Below are 22,048 nucleotides of genomic sequence, written 5' to 3' on the forward strand. Positions count from 1 at the left end.
CTCTTGTTGCACAGGGAGAATTGGATTCAGAAGGTAAAAATAACCTGAGAAGAAAAACAAAGATGCAGATAGTTCACATTCGTTTCCCAGTGTTCTTTCTTTGGGTGTAGCTGCTTCTGTCCATCATTTATCAATTAAAACTCAGTTAGGTCTCTTTGTCAAAGAAGTCCACTTCCATCAGAATACATCCTCATACAATATCGTTGTCGAAGTGTATAATGATCTCCTGGTTCTGCTCATTTCACTGAGCATCAATTCATGTAAGTCTCTCCAAGCCTCTCTGTATTCATCCTGCTGATCATTTCTTACAGAACAATAATATTCCATAACATTCATATACCACAATTTACCCAGCCATTCTCCAATTGATGGGCATCCATTCAATTTCCATCCCTAATTCCTCTTAATTATGGTGCTTTCCCTTTCCAAATTATTTCATATTTACCCTGTATATAGTAGGATATTTTGCTTTGTATATATTTTTGTATATATTTGCTTACATATTTTCTCATCCATTGCCTCCTTTTGTATACCCAGTGCTTTGCATGGTACCTGGAACATAATAGGCATTTAATTTGGTTATTGAATTGAACAAAACAATAATTTGCAGCATTTGCCTATTTTCAAAGTGTAAAATGTTCTCACTGACAATGTAATGATTGGCTCCTCTTTAACTGGCTACAGCATTCTCCTCACCTTGGGGGATGAGGAGCTTTCTAGCTTATGTGAGAATTCTTCATTAGAATCCCTGAAAGGAGTTTTGAGGGCACAAGTGCCTCAGAATGCACTAAATAGAAATTATAAGAAACATATTATCTCAGTTTTCTAGTACAACGACCCGAGAGTCATCTCCAAGCCCTTACATTGGGATACATTGGTTCACAGGCTCAAGGAGGTGACCTCCCTTGATATCAAGGGGAAGCTTCCTGATCAGTGAACCATCACAGATGGCAGCGGAGTTGCTAGCAAAAGATTCTGAAGAGTTGGAAGGCAGAGCTTGGTAACAGAGAAGTAAGACAATTATACCCTAGTAGAGATACCCAGCCCCAAACAACAAATCTAAGATGGCAGACATGGCCTATGAGACTAGACCATCACTAGACCAGGGGAATTAAGAGCAAAAAACACCCAAAGGAGAGAGCAAAGATAACACTATAATGTTACCATAGGAGACCAGCAACCCTATAACATACTGTGAGTGTACCTGGCCATAGGTGTTCTCTGGGTCTATGCCTTCTCCAGATGTGTTATAGCTGACATGCTATATGTATGTATATTTGCCACTCAATATTTTAAAGAATCAGTACTTTCATTACTATGAACATAAATCCTTCCTAGATGTAGGTGAAATGGGAGAACATTTATTGTTTTATATCAAATATATTGTGTTAAGCTCTGAGAATATGAATAGGAAGAAAAATTTCAAGGAGCTTACATTCTAATTAAGGGAGACAGCATCCATAAATTAGGCCTACTGAAGACAAGACTTGAGCTTAAAAAGACCAAGGTCCCCCATGTCCTCCAGGGCCATTTCCAGTCATCCTGATCCATATCTGGCCACTGGACTAGATAAGGCAAGTGATCTCACTTAAATCCAATTCCCTTGTATGTCATGTTATCATCTCCCTGAAGTCATGGTCCTCTTCAAAAATGAAGGACAAACAATAACCTCTGTGAGCAGAGCTACCCTACTGGGGTCCCAACTGGAGATATTTAATTGGGAAACTCCTCCTTTCCTTCCCACCCATATCTCCCTTCCCTCCTGCAATCCACATAGGGCCTTAATTTTTTTTTTTCTTTTGGTCCCTAAAACTCCCCCTCCAAATTTCATGGATTTACTGGCTAGATTTTTTTTTTTTCTTAAGGACCATGCCTTAAACCAAAACTGCTTTGACTCTCATATATTGGCCAACAATAGTCTCAAGTTTGGATCCAGATTGATTCAGAGTATATGTAAATGGCAGTCATTTCTGTTTTGGACAGCATGTCTGAGGGTCCTCCCCTCCCAGATTCATTTAGATGACCATTTTTACTAGATAAGAGACCATTTTCTGCTTCATGTCTTACCTAACATTAATCACTGATTGAGTGTTGCCTCAGTCAAACTGAGACCCATTAATGACCTGAACTTAAAAAGGCCAAGGTCTCCCCCTGCATCCAGGGCCATCTCCAGACCTCCGGATCTATATCTTTCCACTGGACCCAGAGAGCTCTGGAGGGGAAAGAGGGAGGCTGGTGAGCTTGTCCAGCCTCCCTCGCTCAAATCTAATTCATTTGCATGTCACGGCATCATTTCCTGATGTCCCTTTTCCTGAGAATGAAGGACAGACAATAAATTATCCCTTCTAACTTGTGAGGTATTACCAGAGTTTTCAGACCAAGGACATGTCCTTGAGAAGCCTCAGTGCACTCCAAGTGTGGCCTAGTTATTGGAGTAGGAATTGCATATTTATGTGCATATATATGTAATGTATATATGTGTGTATGTTTATATTTGTGTGCATATCCATACACATGTATGTATTGTCTCTCAAGCACGAAGAATGAGAGCTTTTCCTCTCCTGATCCCATCAGTTGTGCTCCAAGCCTCATCCAGGTACAAGACATTGGCATGGGACTGTTGTCTCATTGGTTATCTAAGTGTTCATATTATATGTGTGTATACCCAGATATCCATACACATATATATCCTCCCCTTTTAACATGGAGATGTTCTTGAGGGGCCTTTTGAAGACCTGGTTACATAGGTAGGAGTAGCTTCTTTTGATTGGCTGCCTGTGTTTTTTAAAAAAAGTAAAGCTAAGCCATTCCCTGTTTTTCTGCCATGAACTTTTTTCTTGCTGGGTTCTTTTTGGGTGAGAATCACAGGGATATTGTGAATTGAAGCAGTGAGAAAAAGGAATCTTTCCTCTGTTCCATTTTGCTCTTGAGAAATGAGTCTGGGGACATTTGTCTCTGTTTTGTCTCTTTTAGTTCCAGGTACCATTGGTATCCCTATTGCACATAGCAATTCAAAACATGGAAATGTTGGAGTGAGGATTAAAGATGGAATAGTGCAGCAGCCAGCCCAATATAGAAGCTCTATGAAGCCAGGGTGTGTGGAACTGGAGCCAGAGTGAGGTTTAGACATCCTACTGTGTGTTATGGAAACCAAACCAAGAGCCTGAGGGGGCATAAATTAATATATTTATTTGTGATTATCATTATGCATTCAGAAGTAAATATTTCTGTGTCAAAGCCAACTCGTTAGGGGTGCTGGGGAACATCACCTAGAGCCATTTGCAGAGAAGTCTAGACACAGCTCAAACCCTCTTAAAGGTATTGTAGAATTCTGGAGGAAAAGTAAATGTAACCAACCTGGCCTCTGGGTAGTGAACTTCATGTTTATATTATCTAGATATATTATGTATATATATATATAAGCATTGTGTGTATTTAATGAGTACATTCAAATTATGTTTTTTTTTAAAAAAGTCATTACAGGTCTGAAGGCTTGAAGGAAATCTGCTAGAAGAATCAAAGTGTCCATTTGTTGGTCAATTTCTGGCATCAGAAGCAGAAGTAAAAAGATCATAAGCTGGGCTTTTAATATTAAACAATGTTGGTGTTACCAAGTTTCAGTATTTATCTGTTTTTGAAAATCCTCTTCATTTCCTCATTTTTGGAGGACCGTAGACATCTCCATTAAACTGTGCTAGGGTTGAGTTTGTGTTCTAATTCCTTATCTTTTAATTTTTCTTCCTGTCTCATCTGACCTAGGGCCAAGATATATTTAAGTCATCACCCATGAATTTTATGCATACAGATACTACTGAACAGTGGGAATATGATTTTTTTTTTCTCATTCTACCAATCATCAGGTCCTAAATTACAAGTCACTAAGATTGTTTCATTTTCTGTAAAATAACCTATTTCCCATGGATAGCATTGGAAACACATGGATGGCAGGCACTATAGTAGGTTGAAAAAAGGGGCTGGGTTTGCAATCAGGGAATCCAGGCTCTAATGCTGGTCCTGCTACTTAGTACCTGTTTGATCCTGGCTGTCACTTGAGGAAATTGAGCTTCAGAGAGATCATATGGCTTAACTCAGTCAATGAGCTTGGACTTGACATTCAAGGCCCTTTCCAGGTCTAAATCTTGGGTCTCCTATGTCATGTTTGTCATTACGCTCTGAATCATCTCACTACCTAAATGTTGGGTGTTGAAGTGGTTTGCTCTGCAGTAAGAAGCTGGCCCTCTGCTTCAGCTAAGCTTCTTATAGTGGGGTTCACTTCAGGTTTAGGCCTGAACTTGAACTCTGTAGCTGCCATCAAACTATGGACTCTGAAAGCTAGCAGTGCATTTTTGCTTTTTTTTGGTGCCTCCAGCACTTAGCCTGGAATATAGTAGGCACTTAATTGTTGACTAAATATTGAGGAACTCCATTTTGTCAAATCAAAAATGCTCAGAGTTTGGGAAACAAATTTTCACTGGCCAGACATACAAGAATCCCACTGATAAACCTGATTACTCATTTATTCAAATATATGTTCATCAAAAGAAGTCATGGTACAAGTTGTTTGCACAGGATATTCCTTTCTCATAAGAGATCACTCATGAGACCAAAATGTAAAAAGTTTAATTAGGTTGTGGGAGGAGTATATTCTTAGAATGCAAAGCATTTGGTCTTCTCATGTTTCAATCAAACTTGTGAGTTTGACAAATTGCTCTCTTCCAATGTGGGTTGTCTCCCAAGAACTGAATCAATGTTAAAAATGAAAATTTTCCACATGAAGACTCTCCATGAAGACATGGTATAAACTAAATCTGTTATACTATCCTGTATATTAAAAGACAGTTGAATAGCTCATAGCAGATTAAAACTTATTTTATCTTTATGGGAAGGTTACTGCTCTAGCTGGTTTAATTTCATCAATCTTTTAATCAGTTTTCATTTTTCACAATATTTTATTTTTACCATGTTTCAAAGATTGAACCTAATCTGAGGGTTTATAGGGCTTCATGTCCTGATCAAAAAAAAAAAAAAAAAGTTAATCTCTGAGCAGTCACTTTCTTGAGCAACAGAATTCTATTCCTTGGATTATATTTTAAGAATCCAATTCATTGGCTTGAAACCCAAATCCAAAAATCATGCCCTCAATGATGACGATATAGATATATATTATATAAATATTACCATAGACATGGATAGTCAATGCAGTCTAATCACATTTTATAATAAGCTAATGCCCAGGGAAATTATATGACTTGCCCAAGGTGGCATAAGCATCAGAGAGGCAGGATTTGGATATAGATCCTTTGATATTAGATCCCCCTCTTTCTATTGTACTGTTATTCAGAGATTTCTACTTTAGTACATTGATTTAAATTTTAAAACACAAAAATGGATTTGTATTGTTCAGTATGGTAGAACTTTGATTCTATGTTATTTCATTCTTGTTAACTATAATCCTATTTGAGGTTTTCTTGGGAAAAATATTGGAGTTGCTTTCCATTACCTTTTTCAGCTCATTTTATAATTTAAAAAATTGAAGCAAACAGGATTAGGTGACTTGCCCAGGGTCACACGGCTAGTGTCTGAGACCAAATTTGACCTCAGGAAGTTGAGTCTTCCTGACTCCAGTCCAGAGCTCTATCCATTGTGTCATCTGGCTGTCCATGATCCCATGATCTGACACATCTGACACAAAATGTGTAACCTTAGATAAGTTACATGACAACTCTAAGAAATGACTTTACCATGTGAAGAATCAGTATTTGTAATCTATAAAAATGATCTGCTTGAACAAGATGACATCTGAAGTCCCTTCCAGCTCTAAATCTTTGCCCTTCTGATTCTTTTTCAGCTGAGTGAAAAAACAAGTCAACTCATGATTCTGAGAAATAACAAAGAGGGAAATAAAAAAGAGGGAAAGGAGGAATTGATGAGCACAGATGTCATTTGGTCAAATGGAAGGAAAAGTACAAATTCAAGGGCATATTCATGCAAGAACATACTTAAGATCTAATAAGAATTCTGTAGGAGGAAAGACATCTAAAGATTTTTTATGCAGGAGGAGGGGAGGAAGGTAGTCCATTCCAGAGAAATTCCTTATCTTTACATTTTTTCCTCATCTCATTTGATGCAGGACAAGTTGTTTAAAATTCAAGAACTCATTTGAGCTTGATGGAAATAAATATGGAATTTTATAAAATCCACATTTCCTTTTGGGTTTCTATTTAACATAATGGATTTTACCAGTGTAACAAGGTTTTTTTGTTTGTTTTTTTGTTTGTTTTTTGTTTTTTGTTTTTTTTTTAATGTGAGAGTAAAGTGTGTTCATGGAAAAAATCAAAATTTTCTAATTTTTCAGCTTCTTGGAAGATTTTTGTGGTATTACTGGCTACATTCCAGCTGCCAAAACTTGCATTTTTCCCCCCTTTCAGTTGAAGCCTATATTCTTTGGTCTTGTGTAACAAGAAGTATGGACTTTTAAAAAAGAACTAGATAAAATGTGTAACAGAAAGAGCATTGACTCAGAAATACAAAAGCCTGGGTTTGAATACCTGTCCTTTCATTTGTTAATGTGACTTCAGGTAAGTCATTTTCATCATTTCATCCTCAATTTCCTCAACTGAAATAGATTGGGTTCATAGTCAAAGCCACTTCCAGTGTTAAAATCTGTGATCCAAGAATTGCATGGTTATAGAAACTTTTGTGTGATAATCATTTGATTTTACTGAGAACCTACAATTTGCTCAAAGTAATCAATAGACGTCTTTCAATGATTCAAATATTTTCTCTGATAGTTTAAAATATTTTTATAATTCTGCTCAATGGAAAGAATCTCAAATCCATACTAAAAATGTGGACTTCCAAAAATTGCAAACACCATCCAGTAAAAATAAAAGTGGAGAGAATGACTATCTTTTTTGATTTTGAGTTTGCCATTGACAATTTGTATGATATAGAGTATATTAACCAATTTCCCAAAGACTCAGCTTCCTTATGTGTAAAAAACACAAACTGAATTTGATAATGTCTAAACTAATCTCTAGAGCTCTGGTTTCTCAATGCTTCCTTATCACTAAACTATAAACCAAAATCCATCAAGAAGAGTTTATTATGAGTCTTGAGGATGTGCCAAATACCAAAAGAGGTATTTCTCTGCCCTCAAAAGAGCTTATATTGGAAGAAACAACCCCACACACCATGCACACAACTATAAAAAAATATATAAATTATATGGTATATGCAAAGTAAATGAGTTCATTGGGGTGGGAGAAAAAAGCAATTGGAGGGGATGAAACTATATGTAGGTGAGAATCCTTTAGATAATTTTATTTTTCCCTAATTATATGTTAAAATAAAAATAAGTTGTGAGTTACTCATTCAGCCATTCTGGAGAGCAATTTGGAACTGTTTCCAAAGGGCATTCAAATTGTGCATATCCTTTGATCAAACAGTATCAATACTGAGTTTGAATCTCAAAGAGATAAAGAGAAAAGGATCCCCATGAGCAAAAATGCAGCAGCTTTTTGTGGGGGGCAAGGACTTGGAAATTCAGCAAATGCCTATCAATTGGGGAATGATTGAATAAGTTATAGTACATATATATAATGGAATATTGTCTATAAGAAATGATGAGCAGGCTGATTTCAGAAAAAAACCTGGAAAGACTTAAGACTTATGCTGAGTAAAATGAGCAGAACAACATTTTACACAGTACCAGCAAGATTCTGTGATAATCATTTATGATAGATTTAGCTCTTCTCAGCAATATTGTCCAAGACAATTACAGTAGTCTTGGAATGGAAAATATATCTACATCCAAAGAGAGAGAAGTATGGAGACTTGAGTACAGATCAAACCATACCATTTTCCCTTTTGCTAGTTGCTTTTTCCCCCCCTCAGTTTTTTCCCTTTTGTTCTGACTTTTCCCCACAATATGACTAATATGGAAACATTTTTAAAAGTATAACCTATATCGGATTGCTTGCTTTCTTGGGAAGGAGTGGGGTAAGGGAGAGAGGGTAAAGGAAAAAAAATAGAACTCAAATCTTACAAAAAATGGAATATTGAAAACTTTACATGTAATTAGAAAAAATAAAATATTGGAATTTTTTTGGAATGCCATGGATACACACAAACTAAATGCCACAGATCAGATTCTTAACTTTAAACCTTTGATCTTCCTCTTCTAGAAGATAAGGACTCTAGTCCCGAGTTTGTCACTTAATTGCTCTGGGACCTTAGGCAAGTTTCTTAACCATTAGTATATCACTGTCTAAATATCACATCTAAATGGTGTAGAGGGCTGAAACTCCAAAAAAGTATGCTTGAATCAGACAGCAGAACACTTAAGGCTAATTATCTATTTGATGTGAGATAATGGCTCTATATACATATTTAGATGAGATATTGTGATGTCTCGCATTAGTGTTGGCTGAATGTTTTGGTGGTGAGGTAATCATAGGCAAGGATTGCAGGGCTGAGGGAGAGAAGTAAGAGGCACTTGGTGGCAGGCGGACTCCAGAATCCAGGAGACATCTTTGGCAAGCCATATGGCAGTTTGCCTGCCTCCTTCACTTCTCCCTCTACAGACCAAGAACTTTGATTGTTCCTGACTCTGATCCTGTGGCCCTCCATGAGCTAGCCTGTACTTTACAAAATGGAGGTAATATCTTCATCTTTCATTGAGAGGCAGCAGCTTAATCCCACTGAAAGTATTCTACTCTTAAAATATGCAATATAAATGTTATATAGGTAAGAAACTTTTTTACAATGATAATGCTTTGCCTTGTGTAAGTTGCCATGTACCCCTGCTAATCTTTTCAACTGTACCTAATGCATATTTCCAAAATAGTGTGATAGGATATGTCTTTACTACAAAGCTTTCATTAGAAGAAAATCTGTGCAGAGAATCTGTAAAACTACTCCATTTGAGGATTACTTTTCCATGTACTTTATTTCTCCAGTTATTCATGTATTATTCTCCTTCTGCTTGAATCTGGTAGTGCTGAAATTTTATTCATTATTTGCTGCTCTCTTCAATTATCACAATTAACTTTTCAAAAATCTTCCTAATTCAGCATCACTCATGTATAAATCAAGCCAATATAATAAAAATGGCAATACTTCCTAAGTTAATTTATTAAATAACGATCCAATCAAACCAACAACAAAAAGATTTTATGGAGCTAGAAAAAAAATGAAATTCATCATTCCCCCCAACCTTTGGGGATTTTAGTTTTGAGTTCAAAATTCTATCCCTCTCTCCCTCCCTGTCTTCTCTCCTTCTTGAAACAGTAAACGATGCAATATTGACCAAACATGTGCAATTATGTAAAACATTTCTATATCAGTTATTTTGTACAAGAAAGGAAAGCAGAAAAAAAGGAAAAGAAAAAACATTTTTCAAATTGCATTTAGTCAACATTTCATTGTCTATAGGGGATCATATATATCATGATTCCTTTGTGATTGGTCTTAGATTATTATATTGCTGAGAATAGCTAAGTCAGTAACAGCAATATTATATGATGAACTATGCATATTTACAATTTCTCTTGATTCTGCTCACTTTACTTTGCATCAATTCATGTCAGTCTTTTTAGATTTTTGTGAAATTCTTTACAGTATAGTAATATTCCATTACAATCATACATACCACAACTCATTCAACCATAAGCAGAGATCCTTAAATTTTGAAAGAGTCTGTAAGTTCTAAGAGGTTAGAATGAATATATTTCCTTATTATACAGGATAATAATATATTATTATTATGCAAAGCTATGAAAAAAAGAAGTTGGAAGATAAGTAACCAAGCCAGTTTATATGGAATGTAGAATTCATAAAAGGGAAGAAATGTGTGAACAACCTGGAAAAGTAGGCTGGAACCAAATTATGAAAGGCTTTAAATGCCTTTGTATTTGATCTTAGAAACAATAAGGAGCCAGGGAGTTGTTATTTTTTAAAATGGTGACAGGAGGTACCTGAGGGGAAGATAAGCAATAGATAATGGTCAAAATAGTTTTAAAATTAACAAATGAAAGTTATTTACAACTTGAAAATATACCCCAAACCATTAAAATGTCAATGAAAAGACCAATTAACTCAGCCACCAAATTGAAAAAAAAATCATAAAATATGAAAACAGTTAATGTTAGGTTATAGGGAGTGAGGCACAAAAATACATTGTTAATGGAGCTATACATTGGTTCAACTCTTATTCTGAAACAATTTGCACTCAAACAATATGCACTCAAAGGAAATAAAATTGCTGATACTCTGATTCCATGAAACCACTATTGGGCATAAACTCCAAAGAAGTGGTAAGTTCTTTGGATAAGAGTGAAAAGTTTTATATAAAATATCCATGTCACATTTTGAGATCACAAAAGATTATAAACAAAAGAGTTGCCCATTTGTGGTGGTCTCTTCTTTTTAATATAATGGTTTTCTCTGGACAGGTTTCTTGGGGAGGTTTTCTGGAGGCAGCCTTAGTTTCAGTTCAGAGTAATAATCACTCCAAATGCAGCCAGGTGTTAAAAGTTCAGATCTTTTATTGCTTCCTCCAAAATAGCCCGTTAGTTTTCTTGGTGGCCTATCTCTCTGAGTGGTTCCAAGAGCTCCCTCCGAATGTCTCCAAATCCAAAGGTTTGTCCTTCAGCCTCCAGCCAGCACAAAGGTGGAAACTGGAATGAATCTGACTCCACCTCCGAGAGTGGGCTTGTGGGCTTCCTCCCAGAGTGCTCTGTGTCTGTCCCAGAATGCCTCTGTGTCTGTCCCAGAGTGCTCTGTGGCCCTAAGAGCTTCTTGCTTATATGAGCTCTCTAAAGGTGTGAACACAAGCTTTGTTTCTTTCAGTTCCACTTAGTACATTGTTTTAAGTTCTGGCCCATAACATCTCCTTGTAGAATTAAATCAATCGTATACTGAACCATGCTAAATTAGTAACTATTGTCTCTTATCAATTCTAATGACTTAACAGTTTGTAAGGATTCTAACACCCATTGATTATAGAATTGTAGCACATAAATGCAATGTAATATTATTGTGCCATAAAAAATTTGTGAATATATGGAACAAAGAAAATCAGTAAGAGTTATACACACTGATGCAGAGAGAAGTAGGTTGAACCAAGATAACAATATACAAGGTAATTATAATAATGTAAAAGAAAACAATCTTGAAAGACATCAGAATACAGATCATTTTAATCTTGTAATTTTACTTCAGAGAACTATTATGAAATTTACTTTTCTCTTCTTGGTAGATAAGCGATCAAGTACAAGTATGGAATGAGGCATATATTGCCAGACATTATCAATTTGCCATTGGTTTTAACTTTGTAGCTCTTTAAAAAAAAAGTTTTATTATGGGGACAGTGGAATTAAAGGTGACTGTAATATTAGAAATAATCAACATTTTAAAAGGCAATAGCAAATAACCAAATGCTTCTTTTGTTATATTGTAGGATGTCTGGTGGCTGAAAAGGGTTGATACCAATAAAAAATAATTTGTCTCTGTTACTTCCATCATTTCACAAGTGTTGTTCCTACCATTTATTTTAAAAACTATTTTGGGAGGTTTATTCTTGCTCAAGCCCTATTTTCTCCCTGAGGTTTTGGTTCTTATAAAATAGGTGATGGAAATCTCTAATATTATGAGAAAGAGACAACAACATTAATGTTTAAAAAGTGTGGATTTGATTGGAGGAAAGGATAAGAGTATCCTGAAGAAAAAGTTGAGTATAAGATATACTCAAGGATATGAGGAAGATATGAGAAAGATAAAAGAAACTCATTGTGTATTATGGAAAATGATAGAAGTTGGCAATCGTCTTGAAATTATTAAATAAAACAATGTTCCTACAGCAACTGAAGAAGATACAAAGCAGAACTGGAAAACTTCAAAATGAGACTGAATAGTAAATGCAGAGGTTTGGGGATTTGAAGAAAGAAGGTTAGTGGTGTGAATAGGTACAAGACTGAATGCTAAATATTCTGCATGAATTTATTCAGCTGAGGAATCAAAGGTAATGATGCTCAAAGAAATCTTGAGCTTTGCTGAGACCAGGCTTAAAACACAAAAACCTGAAACAAACAAAATTGATTAATCTATTGCAGGTTACTTTCTCATCTCTTTTCTCTGTCTTAGCTTTCCTCAGGAAAACTTTATGATCAGCCCATATCTTTATCTTGTTTTGAAATATTTCAGCCCAAAACAACTTAGAAGGTTGATAGGAAAGGTCTGTTTCACTAGGATGAGAACAGAACACAACCCAGTCCTGGTGCCCCAACAAGCAGACAATGCCCTGGCAAACCAATGCAGGAACTGGGGTCATTGCATCAACAATGGCAACTTCTGATTTGAGTTGCAGGACATGGTCCTTATCCCAGGACAAAAAGGAGCACTAACACACTAGAGATCACAGTAGCAACAGAGAAAAGACCTTAGTCACAGTTCCAGAGTAGAAGAGAGTGTTTGTAATCACTTACGGACCAGAACACTTATGGGAGAGCAATGATCATACCTCCTTTTAGATCCTACCATCTTGATAGAACTGAAAATTTATAGAATTAGTTCTGAAAACAGTAGCATGAAAAATGAATATTGGGACCATTTTCTCTCCACCCTAGAAGTAGAAATCAAACTTAATGTGAACTTAAAAGTTAAAAAAAATAGACTGGAAAAATGAGCAATGGAAAGAAATAATCTGACTATAGTTAATATGATGGCAGGGAGATCAAAGCCCAACAATGTCAAAACAGCTACAAGCAAAGCTTCAAAGAAAAAAAATGTGAATTGGAGTCAAGCAAAAAAAAAAAAAAAACCAATTCCTAGAATAAAAAGAATATGCAAAGAAAATCAAACCACTAGAAAAGGAGATTCAGAAACTTGAGGAAGAAAATCAGGCAAGTGGAAACCAGTGAATTTATGAGGCCAAGAAATAATAAAATATAAAGAATGAAAAATATAAGAAAATGTGAGGCATCTCACAAACACACACACACACACACACACACACACACACACACACACATACAACAGATCTGTAACAGATCAAGAAGAAAAAAATAATAATTGGAACGCCTGAAAGCTATGATCAAAAAAAGAATCTTGATAAAATAATACACTAAATAAAGAATATATAAAAGAGCAAAGAACTAAAGTTATGTCTGAAAATATCATACCCAACAAAATTAAATATAATTCCAAATTAAAATGGACATTCAATGAATTGTTGGACTTTCAGGATTTTGTTGAAAAAACACCTGAACTTAATAGAAAATTTTAATAAAGATCAAGGAAAAATATCAAGTAAACATCAAAGATTTCAAGAGACTCAATAAGGACAAACTGTTTCTGCTTTATAAATGGAAACCATTTGACTAAGATTGTCCTTACTAAGTGGGTAATTCAAAAGAAAAATCGAGGTAGAGCTGCACATGATGTAATTTTAAAAAGTAAAACTGCATAGGGAAAAGTGAAAATAAAAAAGAGTAATTAGATTATACAAATGAGATGCCAGAGCAAGAAGTGATAAAGGAATTAGATGGAGGAGACTTAGTAGTTCTATAATATATTTACATATTTACATCAGGAATGAATTAAAGAGGAAGGAATACATATATGTGTGTGTGTGTGTGTGTGTGTGTGTGTGTGTGAAGCCAGGAAACCTATGGGATTTCCAGGTTTCCTCGAAAACCACATGAAACTAAGCCTCTGAACAAAGTCTGATGGAAGGAAACAATTCTCCAGCTCAAGATGAATTGGAAAGATTTCAAGAAAGGTCAGTTTCACTGGGGAGAAAGAGTGCTCAGTCCAGCTTAAGTGATGTCCGGGAAAGCCAGTAAGAGGGTCTTATTTCAGCAATTGAGATGGAAGGTCTAGTTCAGTAGATGAATAGATCAGTGAGGCAGCTTCCAGTCCAAGTTCATAAGGCAAATTGCTAGCCTGGGAAACCAGATTGTTGCTTAGAAAGAGCAGGTAGGGCTACTTCCTGATGTGAGCAAGACAACAAACACAAGGAGCCCCTATGGTCAAAGCCAAGGCTCAGAGCTTCACAAAAAAGCTTGGGACAGTACTCCCTGTACCCAGGCAGTAGAACTTGACCATAAAAATCACAAAATAGGAGGAAAAAAGAGAAATAAAGAAAATGAGCAAGAAACAGAAAAGAACCTTAACCATGGAAAGCTAGATGAGGACAAAATGCCCACAAGGAAAATCTCCAAGGGTGATATGAATTGGTCTCAAGCCAAAAGACTTTCTAGAAGTGCTCATAAAAGATTTTAAAGGAAAATAAGAAAAATTGGGGAAATAAATTATATACAAGAGAGAGTCAATAGCTTGGAAAAGGAAAGTAAAAATTTGACTAAAGAAAACAATTACTTAAAAATACAATTAGTCAAATGCAAAAAAAAAATCCATTGAAGAAATCAATTTTTTAAAAAACACAATTGGCCAAATGAAAAAAAAAAAAAAACTGCACCCAAAAACACTGAAGAAAACATCTCATTGAAAAATAGAATCAACTGAAAAAAAAAGATACAAAAGTTAACAAAGGAAAATTACACATTAAACATTAGAACAGGCCTGGCAAATAGAAACTAATGATTCTCTGAGACATCAAGGATCAGTCAAACAAACTAAAAAAAGAATGAAAAAATGGAAGAAAATGTAAAATTCATCAATTGAAAAATAAGGAAATAGATCCAGGAGAGAGAATTTAAAAATTATTGGTCCACCTGAAGTTCATATCCAAAAAAGAGCCTGAATAATATTCTTCAAGAGATCACCCAGGAAAATTGCCCTGAAATACTAGAACCAAAGGGCAAAATAGTCATTGAAAGAATTCACTGATCATCTCCAGAAAGAGATGCCACAAGGAAAACCTTAAAAAACATTTAATAACTCTAGAACTATACTCTCAAGGAAAAAGTACTGCAAGCTGCCCCCTTCTCCCCCCAGAAAATTCAAGTATCAAGGAACAATTGTCAGGCTTATACAATAGTTTCTATAATAAAGGATCAGAAAGCCTGGAATACTATATTCTGGAAGGCAAAGGACTTGGAATTACAACCAAAAATCAACTACTCAGTGAGACTGAGTATCATGTTGCAGGGCAGATGGATTTTCAATGAAGTAAGAAACTTTCAGACATTTATATTGAAAAAAAAAAAAACAGAACTAAACAAAACATTTGATCTTCAAACGTAGGACTCAAGAGAAGCATAGAAAAGTAAACTAGGGGTAAAAATATTATTTAAAGATTAAACTGTTTACATTCCTAGATAGGAAAATGATAATATGTAACTCTTAAGAACTGTATCTGTTATTGGAATAGTTAGAAGGTCATACATGGACAAAGGGTATGACTATGATTTGACTCTGATGTGATAATATCAAAAAATAAAAGACATTAAGGAATTGGAAAAAAGGTTGTACTGAGAGAAGAGGAAAGGGAAGGTAAAATGGAACATATTAGATCTTATGAAGAGGAACAAAAGACCTTATTTGTGTGAAGTTTAATCTCATCAGTTTTGGCTCAAAGAGGGAATAATATATTCACTTCATTGGGTATAGAAATTTATAAGGAAATAAGAGGAGAGAAAAAAAAAAAGGAAGATGCTGGATAGAGAAGAGGGCAAAAACTCTTGGAAAAAAGGGTTTAAAGAAGGGAGGAGAGGGAGATAAAAGGGAAAGCATATTGAAGGGGAGTAAGTTAGAAACAAAACCCTACTAAGGAGGGACAGGGTGGAAAGAGAGAACAAAAATATACACAGGAGAGAAAATAGTACGGAAAGAAATACATAACTGGTAATCATAACTGTGAATGTGAACTGAATGAACTCTCCCATAAAACAGAATCAAATAGTAAAGTAGATTAAAAACTAGAATCTCACAATATGTTGTTTACAAGAAACACATTTGAAACAGAGATGGATACAGAGTAAGAGTAAAAAGCTGGAACAGAATTGATTATGCTTCATACAAAGCTAAAAAAAAAAAAAAAACTGGTAGCAATTCTGATCTTAGATAAAGCAAAAGTAAAAACAGATCTACTCAAAAGTGATAAGGGAAACTATATCTTGTTAAAGGTGTCATAGAAAATGAAGTAGTATTGATACTACATATATATGCACCAAGTGGTAGAGTATCCAAATTCTTAAGAGGAGAAGTTAAGCCAGTTATAGGAAGAAACAGACAGCACCTCAACCTCCTCTGCTCAGAATTGGATAAATCTAACCACAAAATAAATAACAAAAAAATAAAAAATTAGGGAAGTTAGTAGAAACTTTGAAAACTTAGATATGTTAGCCTCTGGAGAAAACCGAATAGGAACAGAAAGGAATATACTTTTTTTCCCCACAGCAATACATGGCACTTACACAAAAATTGACCATGTGTAGTAGGGCACAAAAACCTCAACTCTAATGCAGAAGAGAAGAAATGCTTCCTTTTCAGACCATGTTGTAATAAAAATTACATTCAACAAAGGGCCAGGGAAAGATGGACTAAAAACTAATTGGAAATTAAGTAATCTAATTCTAAAGAATGAATGGGCCAAACAGCAAATTATAGAAATAATCAGTAATTTTATTCAAGAGAATGACAATGAGACAACATACCAAAGCCTATGAAATGCAGCCAAAGTAGTTCTTGGGATAAATTTTATGTCTCTAAATAGTTATGGGAATGAAATAGAGAAAGAAGAGATCAATGAATTGGGAATGCAACTTAAAAGCTAGAATAAGAAAAAATTAAAAACCCCCAATTGAATACCAAATTAGAGATTCTAAACTCAAAGGAGAGATTAATAAAAATGAAACTAAGAAAACTATTGAACTAATTAATAAAGCTAAGAGTTGGTTTTATGAAAAAACCCACAAAATAGATAATAAACCATTGGTTAATTTGATTAGAAAAAAGAAATCAGCTTCAAAAATGAAAAGGATGAACTTACCCTCAATGAAGAGAAAATTAAAGCAATAATTAGGAGCTACTTTATCCAAGTGTATGCCAACAAATCTAACAATCTAATTGAAATAGATGAATATTTACAAAAATATAAATTGCCCAGATTAACAGAAAAGGAAATAGATTACTTAAATAACCCCATTTTAGAAAAAGAAATTGAATAAGCCATCAGTGAACTCCCTAAAAAAAATCTCCAAGGCCAAATGGATTAACAAGTGAATTCTACCAAACATTTAAAAAATAATTAATTCAAATGCTATGTAAACTATTTGGGAAAAGAAGGAGTCCTGCCAAATTCCTTCTATGACACAAATACCTAACCAGGAAAGCCAAAACAGAGAAAGAAAATTACAGACCAATCTTCCTAATTAATATAAATGCAAAAATTTTAAATAAAATATTATCAGAGATTGCAATACCTTATCAGCAATTTAATACACTCAAGTGGGATTTATGCTAGGAATTCAGGGCTGGTTCAATGTCAAAAAAAACTATTGCCATAATTGATCATATCAGTAACAAAACTAACAGAAATCACATGATAATCTCGATATAGAAAAAAAAATACAGCACCCATTCCTATTAGAAACAGAAAACATAGGAATAAGGAATAAAGAGAGTTTTCCTTAAAATGAAAAGCAGCACCTATCTAAAATCATCAGCAAGCATTATTTGTAATGGGGAAAAAGTTAAGGGGCATTTCCAATAAGATCAAAGATTTTGTAAAGAATGTAATAATCTGATATAATACTGTAAGGCACAGGAAGAGTAAGCCACTTATCCTGTGTATCGATTAAAAATCTTCCTTTCTAGTTGACATGTTTTGCTCTGTTACCCTAGTAAAAAAGTCAATTTAGAGAAATGAATAAATGATTCTCTTTGCAAAGACTCTTGAGATGTTAGAACCCATATCTAGAAGGCTGCTCTGTCTGGAAGGTCAAACAAAAATACTAAACATAGTGCCTTCTTTGTTTTCAGCCTATAAAAACCCCATGGCGGGTAGACATCTTGGAACCTCTCGTAGGACTGGATGCCTTGGTGGGATTTTTCCACTTCAGATTGCACCGTGACCACTGGCTGAGAATCAGGGTTCCCCAATCAGGTGCTGATGTTTCCTGAAATGGTAATGTTGTATGCTAAAGATAATATTATCTTTATTGTTTTATTAATTGCTGCATTTGTTGATTGTATGTTACTTTTATATTACAGGAGTTTCCTCTTCCCTGATTGTCTTGTTTAAATTGAGATTATGAGTGGTAATTAACTTGTACTCTCCCCATTTTAAGTTTGTGCCTGTTGAATGCAAATTCTGAACCTAGATTAATTAATCTTACAAGGCGGTTTTGTAAAACATGAATGCTATTATCACCACTATTATTTAATATGTAAGTAGAAATGTTAGCTTAACAATAAGAAAAAGAAATTAATAAAATTACAATAGGAAATGAGGAGATAAAATTATCCACTCTTAGCAGATGATATGATGATATACTCAAAAGAATCCTAGAGAATTATCCAAAAACCTTCTTGAAACAATTAACAGCTTTAGCAAAGTTGCAGGATATAAAAGAAACCCACACAAATCATCAGCATTTCTATAAATTACTAACAAAAGTCCAGAAGCAAGATAGAGAGGGAAATTACATCTAAAATAAAATACTTGTCTAACTGCCAAGACAAACCCAGGAACTATATGAACACAATTATAAAACACTTCATACAAATAAAATTTCAAACAAATAAACAATAGGAAAAAATATCTATTGCTCATGAGTAGAATAAGTTAATATAATAATAATGACAATTCTACCTAAATTGGTCTACTTGTTCAGTGCCATGCCAATCAAACTGTCGAAAAATATTTTATAGAGCTAGAAAAAAATGACAAAATTCATCTAGAAGAACAAAGAGTCAAGAATATCAAGAGAATGAATGAAAACAAAATACAAAGATGATGGCCTACCTGTACTAGACCTAAACCTACATTATTATAAAGTAGCAGTCATCAAAAACATGGTATTATGAAGAGTGGTAGATCAGTGGAATAGATTAGATACACATGACATAATTATCACTATCAGTATTTGATAAACCCTCAAACTCCAGGTTCTGGGATAAGAACTTACTATTTCCCCAAAATTGCTGGGAAAACTGGAAAATAAGTCAGAAACTCAGTCTAAATCTATAAATATGGTCAAAATGGGTACATGATTTGGGCATAAAGGGTAATATTATAAGCAAATTAGGAGAGCAAGGTATAATTTACTTCTCAGATCTTTGGAGATGGGAGGAATTTATGGTCAAAGAAGAACTAGAGAATAAGAGAACATTATGAAATGCAAAATGGACAATTTTACTATGTATCTTAAAAACAGGTTTTGTACAAGCAAAACCATTGCAAACAAGATTAAAAGGGAAACACAAAGCTGGGGAAATTTTTTTAAAATAACTTTCTATTTTCAAAATATTTGCAAAGATAGTTTTCAACATTCATCCTTTCAAAATCTTGTATTCCAAATTTTTCTCCCTCCCTTCTCACCCCCTCCCCTAGACAGCAAATAAACCAGTATATGTTAAACATGTGCAATTCTTCTACATATATTTCCACATTTATAGTGCTGCACAAGAAAAATAAGATCAAAAAGGGAAAAATGAGAAAAAAAAGCAAGCAAGCAAACAAGAAAAAAGGTGAAAATAGTATCTTGTGATTCACAAGTCATTTTTCTGGATGCAAATGGCTCTATCTATTGAACTCTTTCTCTTCTATTGGAATTGGCCTAAATCACCTCATTGATTAAAAAAGCTTCATCAATCAAAATTGATCATTCCCAATCTTGTTGTTGCTCTGTATAATGTTCTTTTGATTCTACTAACTTCATTTAGTATCAGTTCAATAGTGATTTAGAGTATTTTTTCAAATGGATAAAAAAAATTACAGCCAGTATTTCTGATAAAACACTCATTTCTAAAATATACAAAGAACTGTATCAAATTTATAAGAATACAAGTGGTTCCCCAATTGATAAATGGACAAAGGATATGAACAGAGAATTTTCAGATGAGGACATTAAAGTTATCTATAGTCATGTGACGAGGGAGAAAATTCTAAATATCTCATTGAGAAAATTACTGACCTGAAAAATAGATCCAGGAAAGATAATTTAGGGATTATTGCATTACATTAAAGCCATAATAAAGACTTCATATTTCAAGAAATAATCAAGAATAACTGTCCATATATCCTAGAATCAGAGAGTAAAATAGAAATTGAAAGAATCCACTTATCTCCTGAAAGAGATGAAAATTCCCAGTAATATTATGGCCAAATTCCAGAGCTCCCAGATAAGGAGAAAATACTGCAAAAGCATTTAGAAACAATTCATATGTTGTGAAATCATAATAAGATTTTGTAGCTTGAAAAATTGAAGTACTTGAAATACAATATTATAAAAAGCAAAGGAAATAGGATTGCAAATAAAAATCACCTATTGAGCAAAACAGTATAATTCTTCAGGGGGAAAATAGATATTCAGTCAAATAAGAGTACTTTTAAGCATTCCTGATGAAAAGACCAGAACTAAACTGATCCAATCATTCTAGAGAACAATTTGTAACTAATTCTAAAGGGCTATAAAACTATGCAAACTATTTGAACCAGCAATGCCACCTCTAGATCTGTATTTCAAAGAGATCAGAAAAAGAAAGCATCCATTTGTACAAAAATATTTATAGCAGTTCTTTTTGTAGTGACAAAGAATTGAAAATCAAGATGTCCATTAATGGGGAATGGCTGAACAAGTTGTAGTACGTGGTTGTGATGAAATACCACTGTGCAATTTGAAATGATGAGCCAGATGCTTTCAGAAAAATCTGGACTTCATTAATTTATGTAAAAAAAATTAAATCATGTAAAGTGATGGAGAAGTGAGTGGAACCAGCAGACCATTGTATACAGTAACAGCAATATTATACAATAATCAGCTGTGAATACCTATTCTCAACAATACAAAGATCCAGGACAATTCCTAAGATCTTAAAAATACCATCCACATCCAGAGAATGAACTGATAAATGCAGATTTTTATGCAGATAAAAGTATACCATTTTTTATTTTATTTGTGTGTTTGTTTGGTCTATGTTTTCTTTCACAACATGACTAATAGAGAAATATGTTTCTGTAAGACTGACATGTATAATCTGTACCTTGGAAGTTAGCAAAGGGAGAAAATTTTAAACTCAAAAATTTTTAAATGAATATTAAAATTGTTTTGCATGTAATTAGAAAATAAAAATGATTAAACAAGATAAAACCAAAAATTAGTGATTGAGACCTCCTCTGAATCTTATTGTTGGAGCTTTCAGCCTTGTTTTCTCTGTGTCTTATGGACCTCAGTATCAGAATGGTGAAAGCTTTGAAACTCTTCTGAGAATAATGCTTTTAAAGAAAATGCAAAGAATTAAAAAGGAAATCAATAATACTGAAATACATTTATAAAGGTTTTTTAAAGTTCATACATCCTAGTTGTTAAGCGTCTCTGTACTATTAGACAATGTACTTTAAACTAAAAGGGATCATTGAGATCATCTCACCTTTAGCTCATAAAATAGAGACTCAGAGAGATTAAACATATGCTAAAGGCCCCATAGGTGGCCAATTTATCCTGAATGCTAAATGACAAGCTTTCTCCAAAGGGCTGAAAAGTGAAGAGATACTACTTTCACAATCAGGAAAAGAAGAGCATTGGCATTATAATATGCATCAATGAAGAGCCAAGAGAAGAGCTTCAATTAAAGCTAAACCACTAAAATCTTTTCACTGACTGTGATGATTCTTTATTGCTAGACCAAAGAAATACATTTAACATTCAGATTTATAGGGGAAAAAATCTTATCATAGTTCACATACTGGATAAAAATATTGGTGAGTTCTTCTGTATAGTCCAGCTCAGCAGAAATGACAATCCACTGCCAGAATTCAATTTGGGAATCACAGAATAGGATCTTAAATTTATATTTGGAAGCCATTTAGCCCAATCTCTTAATTTTAAAGATATGGAAACTGAAGTTCAATGTGTCAGAT

Source organism: Antechinus flavipes, chromosome 2 (assembly GCF_016432865.1).
Source record: "Antechinus flavipes isolate AdamAnt ecotype Samford, QLD, Australia chromosome 2, AdamAnt_v2, whole genome shotgun sequence".
Classification (NCBI taxonomy): Eukaryota; Metazoa; Chordata; class Mammalia; order Dasyuromorphia; family Dasyuridae; genus Antechinus; species Antechinus flavipes.